The sequence below is a fragment of the Engraulis encrasicolus genome, chromosome 6, assembly GCF_034702125.1.
Source record: "Engraulis encrasicolus isolate BLACKSEA-1 chromosome 6, IST_EnEncr_1.0, whole genome shotgun sequence".
Taxonomy (NCBI): domain Eukaryota; kingdom Metazoa; phylum Chordata; class Actinopteri; order Clupeiformes; family Engraulidae; genus Engraulis; species Engraulis encrasicolus.
In genome coordinates, this window is record NC_085862.1 from 52,456,955 (window position 1) to 52,466,295 (window position 9,341).

Sequence of the window (9,341 nt, forward strand, 5' to 3'; positions counted from 1 at the left end):
CAAGGCCCATCTGTAAAACTTGAATGCCCTGACTTTTACATAATAATGGTCATCTTATTTCCTGAGTTTTCCTTCCCATCAGAATCCTCAATATCTGTGTGTTTGGACAATATTCCCTTTGAACCGAAGAGCAGGGCATGACAAAATGAGCTGAGAAACTTTTCTTCACCAAGGCCATATTTGTTTGTCCATCGGCACGTTCTTGATGGTGTATGGCGCATGCTGCGCAAATCTGTGCAACGCACATGTGTGCTGTAAAATTACAATGCACTCTGGTAAGAAATTTTGAATATATTGAATGCATTGTGATTGCGCAGTGCACATGGGATTTGTGTAGCATCACAAATGGGGCTAGTGACAACTGGATGCAACCATTTTGTTTGTGTCAGTCTTATTGTCTTGAGTTGGTTGTCTGTGTGTGTGTGTGTGTGTGTGTGTGTGTGTGTGTGTGTGTGTGTGTGTGTGTGTGTGTGTGTGTGTGTGTGTGTGTGTGTGTGTGTTTGTTCGAAGGAGAGCCAGGGGAGAGGGGAAACGGTGGATTCCCAGGCGCTCAAGGACCCAGTGGACAGAGGGTGAGCTAGAGTAACACACACACCCCCCCCCCCCAATACATACAATGTAATGAAGACTCAATTTGGGTTCCCTTCTCTCCCTGGGCACGTGGCTGACCCCCTGTCGACTTCCCTGAGTAAACCAGCAATTTCAACACAATCTCTGCACAAACCCTGTCATCAACTAAAACAAACATCTGTCTTCTGCCCTAGAGAACAAGGGGTTTGCCAACAAGAACTTTGGCTAGAGGGGTCAAATACTTATTACCTCAATGAAATACTAAGACGAAAAATTAATTAAAATGTATTGTGTAAAGTCATTTTCCAGATTTTCTTTTTGATATTCTGTCTCTCTGTGTTAGAATACATCTACGATTAAAGTTATCTGATCATGTCAAACCAACAACACCAGAAAGGGATCAAATACTTATTAGTCTCACTGTATAACGGGGGCCCACAGGGAGTCAGATATTTGTTTCACACAAACCTGTTAATAAAATATAAAGGGGGTCTATTAGAGCTGGTTGAACATGCAGAATTTTGTGCTCCACCCCTGTACATAAGCATATAGTACATGTACCTTCAGACAAGAATCTCCTTTACTGTCATTTAGCTGTATTTCGGTAGCAGTGTACCAACCTGCTCTCACCCTTGAAATGTAAAAAAAGGAAAGCACAAGGAGTTCTTTTTTCCCGAGAGTAGAGTAGAGCAGTTGTTTCAGGGTTATGTATTCATCAGTGCTGCCTGTGCTCACTGGCACACTGATGTAGCGCTTTCAGGCCGACCAGAACGGAGGTTGTGCCGGTGCCTGCACCAGTTACGTTCGGCACTAAAGTGCTTATCTGTGAACCTCCCATGTTCATACCGGGCTCTGAACAATTTCCGCACGTGACTGTGTTACCCGGATGAACCTGCTGACGGCCACACTGTCGTCACGGTTCATGGAGAAAAACCTAGTATTTTGCGGTTCGCGAACGCTAATATCTGTGGCGGGAACACGACGGCCGGTTTGCAATTAGGTGCGGGAACGGGCTCCAGCGCGGTTCTCAGTCGGCCTGAACACGCTAATGGAGGCAGAACCCTGAAACGCCTACTACTCTGCTCTCAGAAAAAAAACTCCTTGTGCTTGACCTTACTGTCTTTCAGTGTGCGAATCTACTCTCACCTAAATATCCAGAACGCAACAGTATCCTCGCTTCAAGTTTACAAGTTTATTTATTTAAAAAGGGACGGCATATATTACCAGCATTTAAACAAAAATGGAAATTAGCCTCATGACTATAATCTTGTGTATTTAGCATCTTTTGTCCCTTGACAGGTTAAAACAAAACTAAATATACAGTTATAGTACACAGTTGTAAAATGTATAGAGTCAAAGATATTTCACACATTTTAAAAATAAATAATACAAAATACAATTACAAGATACAATACACAAATGAGTTAAAGAACAGCTGCCAGTACTAGTAGCCTAGCTATGTGAAATTATGTTGACAGCATTGACAATCCAGTAACCACAATTTTAACTGTTTACTGAATGAGTTTCCTGTTGGCAGTTCTCTAATTATACTGGGAATTGTGTTCCAGGTGTGAGAGACTCAGAAAGAGCGCTTTTAGTCAGGCTGTGTTCTCTTACAAAGTGGAACAGAGCAATCACCCCTGGAACTGGCTCTGGTAGCCATTTTTTACTTTTTGTACCATTACTTTTTGTAATAAATATCTGTAGAGGAGGAGGGACCAGGCCATGAAGAATTTGATATAGTAAAACTGAATCATTATATTTAATATAGTTATCCCAGTCCAACAGACTGCTTCCTCACTTGTGTTTACATTAAAGCTGATACTCCACTCTGAACACTTTGTTTTAGATGTTCTACACTGGAGCTGGAATGAACCCTGTCAGATCCTTCGTCCTGCTACGTTCAAGAGGAACTTCATGAACCACTGGGTAAAAAAAAATGTACAAATTATGCATATAAAAACATGCTCATAGTCTCGCATTGTTTGTAAACTACTTTCAATTCAGATATAATAGATGTAATAGTGTTGCATTGTTTTGGTCTTTTATAGAATGCGCAATGCACTGCATGTATTTCTCAGCTGCTCACATGTAACTATAATATGGTTTCTGTTCTTCCCTCCTCGTGCCTGCGCCCGTCCGTGCGTTCGTTCGTGCCTGCGTGCGTCCGTGTCTCCGTCCAGCCGGCTGTGCGTGCGTCCGTCTCTGCATCCGTGCCTACGTCTGGCCAGCCGTGCGTCCGTCTGTGCCCACGTCCGTGCCTCCGTCTGGCCGGCTGTGCGTCCGTCCGGCTGTGCGTCCCTCCGTCCGTGCGTCAGTCAGTCTGTGCGTCCGTGCCTACGTCTGGCCGGCCGTGCGTCCGTCTGTGCCCACGTCCGTGCGTCCGTCTGTGCCCACGTCCGTGCGTCCGTCTGTGCCCACATTCGTGCCACCGTCTGGCCGGCCGTGCATCCGTCTGTGCGTCCGTGCCTACGTTTGGCCAGACGTGCTTCCGTCTGTGCGTCCGTGCCTACATTTGGCCGGACGTGCATCCGTCTGTGCCCACGTCCGTGCCTCCGTCTGGCCGGCTGTGCGTGCGTCCGTCCGTCCGTCCGTCCGTGTGTACGTCCGTGCCTACGTCTGGCCGGACGTGCGTCTGGGTGATTCTCACGAAGCTAAAAAAAAACAATGGCAATGACTTTTTAGTGGTTAAATATGACAGGGATTCTTTTGATAACATACATGACTGTAGAGCAAGACGTGTAAGTTACTTTCTGGCACACTAGTTCATTTAAAAAAATATTATTTTTATTTTCCACTTTTTATGCATTTTATAGGCAAATTCTCATTACCGAAATGTGTCCTGACCAACATTTCTGGTCTTTGAATTGGGGAAAAACATAATAAAACGTTTAAAAATGCATAAATGACACTACAAGAGCGTTAGTCTATGTCCGAAGTTTCATTAAGTGTTCCTTGTTGGCAATTTAAATAATGAACACTAATGAATATTTCAAGAAAAGATCGTGTCCCCAAGTTTTTTTTCTCATTACCGCAAGATATTTCAGAACTACAATTAAAAGCCATCAGAATTTCAATATGAGCTGAAACTACCTCCAATTCATCTGTACTAACAGGAGATTCAAGATGGCTACATGATTAGTCAGCCTTATTGTTTTTGCCTGTAAAATGTCACAATTTGTCTCAAAAATATGCAAATACGACAAAAGTGGTTCTCATTACCGAAATCAGTCAATATTTCGAAATGAAAAAGATTTTTTCATTTTAAACTTGCTTGGTAATAGGGTATTCCTTTTCAGAATTCAACAATGGTCATGAATTAGCTATGTCATAATTACTCAAGTTACAGTTAGCATTACTGTGCTGAGCCATCTCATTACCGCAATACACATTCTCATTACCGCAATGTTTTAAGTACCTTTCGGTAATGAGGATTGTCAATTTCGGTAATGAGACTCTATGGTGATTTACATTTAGAATATATTTTCATGACATATATGTATTTCGCTTTTTATTTATGTACATTTTTAAACATGCAACTGCAACCTTAAATACAAATTATATTTTTGCAGTATAAATATTGTCACTATGTCACTTAACCCATTGATGCCTGATGTTGCGTTGCGCAACATTGGCCCTGGCGCCTGGAGCTGCATTATGCAACATTCAGGCTCATGAGATTTTAGGCAACTTTATTAAAAATCTCTGTTTATTTGAGATGAATTAACACATTCTAATAAAAGATCAGGGTCTTGGCGTTTAAATGCAACTTAGTGCATATTTTTATGTGCTTCAGAAGCTGGGATATTTAGGTTTTTATAGGCTGAGGACAGCTTTTCTTAAAAAGGGCTAAGGCATTCAGCACCCCTTTTTTGCAGGTGCCTTAGGCATCAATGGGTTAATTATAGTTAAAGCACTTGATTAAAGTGTTAAGTGAAATTGCATCCATTTCAGGTTGAAATATGCAATTGTATTGAATCGATATTCGATATACAATATTGTAATTAAACAAAGCAAAAGTAAATGCCTAACATATGCAATAGTTCCTTCTTCTAATGGGGGTTGTCTGTAAAAGTGATCATCTCCCTATACATTACATAGGCTAAATTGAGTGGTCATATAGGTGTTGTTCATAGACCATTTTTCTGTTCTCATCCTTTCTGGCTAATGTTGTGGTAACATTTACATTTTGTCCCACCCTTGGAAGAACAATAATCGACTATGGACCAGAAACCCTGTTGTGAGAGTTCATGGAGAGTAGCAAGTCACAACTTAATTCTTGCTCCCATGAATCAATATTCTGGCTGTTTCCACCCTCGAAATGTGGTCTTTTGATGCAAAAAATGATCAAATTGCCTAGTGATGTCACCCAATGCAAAGTCAATTGCAAACAACAAAGCCAGCACTCGCAGTGAAGTTGTCAGATTGCGTAGATGGCAAAAAGGGAAAAATTTGGGAGACAAAATCGACTCACTTCAAGTCTATGTGCTTTTCCAGAAATTGACAGGTTTTTTTGCTTTCTGTGTTTGGTTGTCATACCCTCATTTGTAGTGGGTTTGAGTATTTATCCTTTTTTACTAACTTGACTTCCTTCCAAAATTTTTGTGGTGTCACAAAAGGCTTGGCATTTGAAATAGCAGTGAATAGAACGTTTTAGCGAATTCAGTGTGAAGCAGTTTTTAGAATATTTCAATCAAAACTAGTAAGAAGAATCATTTGGAGGAATGCTGTAGTTGCCTTTACACTTTACCAAATTAGAAACTGCTTATGCATGTTGTTTGCAGCCTTTAGCAAGGTTCGTACTCTGATCCTTGAGCCATGCTCAAACACCCATGTACCCATCTTTTAGTCATGCTGTGGGTTCTTGATGTCCTGGGTAAGTGGAAAGGCAACTGGATCAAAACAGCCTCAAAATGCACTTTGCACTGGTTTAACTGAAAATGCCCATTCACAGCAATTAAAAATTCCAAGTCTATTGTGCCACCCTTTGACAAGTACCAAACATGCTAGAAAATGACAAGGAAGTTAAGGTAGTGCAACGGAACAATACTGCAAGAGAAGAGCAGGATTTTGCAACGTTTTAATTCTGTGTTTCATGTACCCTATACTAATTATGGGCATGATATTGTCCTGAAAACCAAACATTTTTTCTTTTTCAAAAATGTGAGTGAAGTGAAAGCCCACTTGGGAAACTACAACTCCCATTGTCGTGATCCAGCACTCCACAGCACACACATGAACACTGCACACAACAGAATGGCATTTATGCCTCACCCGCATTTATGCCTCATCCCCAATAGTGCCCGAACGGGAGCAGTACTATGCTCAGGGTACCTCAGTCATGGAGGAGGATGGGAGAGATCACTGGTTAATTACTCCCTCCACCAACCTGGCGGGTCGGGAATCGGGAGTCTGATGACCTAACCCATGACTGCCATTGATGTGCAATGTGCAACACAAGCAGTTAGTGGTGTTCAGTGATATTTCATAACACATAACGTTCATTGTGAATTCCGGCTTTGGTCCGGACAGCATTATGGTGATACTGTACCGAAAATGTACCGAACTGTGACCCTAAAACCAAGGTGTACCGAACCCGCATACTATACAAGCTACTCTAGTCATCTCTTGTTCCTTCTACTACCTACTTCCTAGTTGCCGGTGCGCGCCGAGTCAGAAAAAAAAGTCCAGTGCACGACCTCGCACAGCGACATGATTTTCCTTCTCATGACAAGATTTAGATTTCTGGTCCACTATAGATTTTTGTCTGGAGAGATCAGTGGTGAGTTGTGATGTCATATTCAGGGTGGGGATGAGGAGTGGGATGTATCAGGGGTCATCAGGTGGCTACCCTCTGGTGTTTTGATGATGGACTAACTTTAACTTCAGAGTGCACCCCTTGGCCTTCACCCCTTATACTATGATGTTACTTTGGTGCCCAGGAGGGGCCTCGCCTCTTCACCTACTGCAGGGGTGGGGAACCTTTTTCATTCGAGGGGCCTCTTCAAATTCATCTGAGGGCCGTAAAAGTTCTCAGAGAGCTGTATTAAGAACACAAACCAGGATTTCCCCCTGCACATTAGGCCTATATTGAAGGCAGCCACCTTTAAAACAGACCCCACCTTCTCTAGGTCCCCTGAATATAACTTAATTGTATTGTAAATGTATTTTGTTAGATTCCTTTACAAAATATGTCATATTTCATGTGAAGATGCATAACATTTAATTTATATCAGGGGCCTGATTAAACGGCCTCAAATGGCCCTCGAGACAGGTTCCCCACCCCTGACCTATGGTCTTTGGCTGGGTTAAGTCTTGAATCCCAATATCCTTCAGTAGCTTAATGAACGGTTTTATATAGAATATATTTATCATATTATTAGGTGTCATTTGATTAGTTCTGCCCTGGAGACTCTGCCGTTGTGCTAATAATAATAACAAATCACATCATTTACTAATATTTGCCTTTAGTTCAATTTATTCCTCCTTATTCTCATTACCGAAAACTCATTCTCATTACCGAAACGTATCCCTCATTACCGAAATGAGCACTTAATTGTAAAAAAAAAGTACTAAAGGAAAACTGTATTCATATATATTTTTTATGAACACAGTACCTTTCATGTTTCTTTCACTTCAGTATATTTTTGGAACGAAATTGTAGGTTTTCACTGATTTATTCTAAAATTAAAGAGGAAAACAAATGATCCTATTGCGGTAATGAGGTAAAATGGTAAAATTCTTAAACTACAATAATAAGAAAAAAACTTTTTTGAGTGTTTTATGTAGCCCCTGGTACAACTATCAATATTCAATGAACAAAACTGCAAGAACAATCAAGTTTCCTAATACATTTCATGAAAGAAAAAAATTGCGGTAATGAGCATTTTAGCAGACATGGACTTTTAAAACGTTAGAAAATATGTTTTAAATAGTTGTCAGATAAGTTGATATTATTGTGCTTAGTAACTGTACACTTTAATGTAACTGATTCAAAAAGAAATTCAATCAAAAAAGCATTTTGAAAAAATGGTTGTCAAAACACCTTTCTTGCGCGTTTCGTGAGAATCACCCGTCTGTCTGTGCCCACGTCCGTGCCTCCGTCTGGCCGGCTGTGCGTGCGTCCGTCCGTCCGTCCATGTGTCAGTCCGTCTGTGCGTCTGTCTGTGCTTCCATCTGTCCGTGCCTCCGGCCGGCCAGCTGTCCGTCCGTGTGTGCGTGCCCACGTCCGTTTGTGCATGCCTGCATCTGTCTGTCCATTCCTCCGTCCGTCTGTGCGTCAGTCCGTGCCTGCGTCCGTGAGTCTGTCAGTCTGTTTGCCCGCAAAAACTAAAAAACAGTAGGGGGTCTACCAAAAAAATGGAGTGATTTTTGAGTGTGTGTGTGTCTGTATTTGGTCTCCTATAGAATTGACTTAAGATACTGCTGATGGTGTTCAAAGCATTAAATAGTCTTCCTCCCTGTTACATCTCTGATATGCTCTCTTTTTATGCCCCTGCCCGAGCTCTCAGATCCGCTGATGCCACGCTGCTAAGGATTCCTACCCTTCCACCAAAGGAAATTGGTGAAGCCGCCTTCGATATGTACGCGCCCAAGAGATGGAACTCTGCCTCTTGACATCAGAGACACTACCTCCATCAACTCGCACAACTCTTCACCCTCGCCTATTCTTAGCTGCTCAGGCTCCACATGTCGTGCCTTGATGTGCAAAATCTGTAGTCATCTCTCTTCCTTTTAATCCGTGTGTGATTACAAAGTGTGTGTGTGTGTGTGTGTGTGTGTGTGTGTGTGTGTGTGTGTGTGTGTGTGTGTGTGTGTGTGTGTGTGTGTGTGTGTGTGTGTGTGTGATTACAAAGCGTGTGTGTGTGATTACAAAGTGTGCGGCCGTGTGTGATTACAAAGCGTGTGTGTGTGTGGGGGGGGGTTAATATGTGGATTGAAGTGTTGGGGGGGACACTGAAATTGTTTTTTGTATTTTTTTTTCCTGTCTTTATCCTTTTTTCCTGTATCCTTTTATTGTACGTTACATTTTGCTTTTGTTAAAAGATGAATGGAAATGGAAGAAAAAGTAAGAAATTATTGGTCCCCCATAAGGGGGGGGGGGGTGGTTGGGTTCATTTAAAAAAAAGTGTGTGTGTGCACACACGCACGTGCGTGCGATTACAAAGCGTGTGTGTGTGATTACAAAGCGTGTGTGTGTGTGTGAGCGAGAGGGAGATTACAAAGTGTGTGTGTGTGTGTGTGTGTGTGTGTGTGTGTATGTGTGTGTGTGTGTGTGTGTGATTACAAAGCGTGTGTGTGTGATTACAAAGTGTGCAGCCGTGTGTGATTACAAAGCGTGTGTGTGTGTGTGTTTTTTGTATTTTTTTTCCTGTCTTTATCCTTTTTTTCCTGTATCCTTTTATTGTCAATAATTGTACGTTACATTTTGCTTTTGTTAAAAGATGGAAAAATTAAGGTAATGAAAAGAAATGGGAAAAAAAGTAAGAAATTATTGGTCCCCCATAAGGGGGGGTGGTGGTTGGGTTTATTAAAAAAAAAGTGTGTGTGTGTGCGCGCGATTACAAAGCGTGTGTGTGTGATTACAAAGCGTGTGTGTGTGTGAGCGAGAGGGAGATTACAAAGTGTGTGAGTGTGACTGAGTGTGCGTGAGTGATTACAAAGCGTGAATGTGTTGGCGTCATGCAGATGGTAATTTTTCTTATTTATTTTTACTTTACACTTCTACACGTCATCCCCCAAGCTGTATTATTTGCTATGATATTAACCCC

The 9,341-nt window shown here is 41.8% G+C and overlaps 1 long non-coding RNA gene across 1 annotated transcript; it reads left to right on the forward strand.

Annotated features, from left to right (window-relative positions):
• The first annotated feature begins 495 nt into the window (after window positions 1-495).
• Window positions 496-8,512, forward strand: LOC134451472 (uncharacterized). Its single transcript, XR_010035239.1, has 3 exons — window positions 496-572; window positions 2,420-2,499; window positions 8,075-8,512. It is a non-coding gene; the product is annotated as an uncharacterized LOC134451472 (long non-coding RNA).
• Window positions 8,513-9,341: the final 829 nt, after the last annotated feature.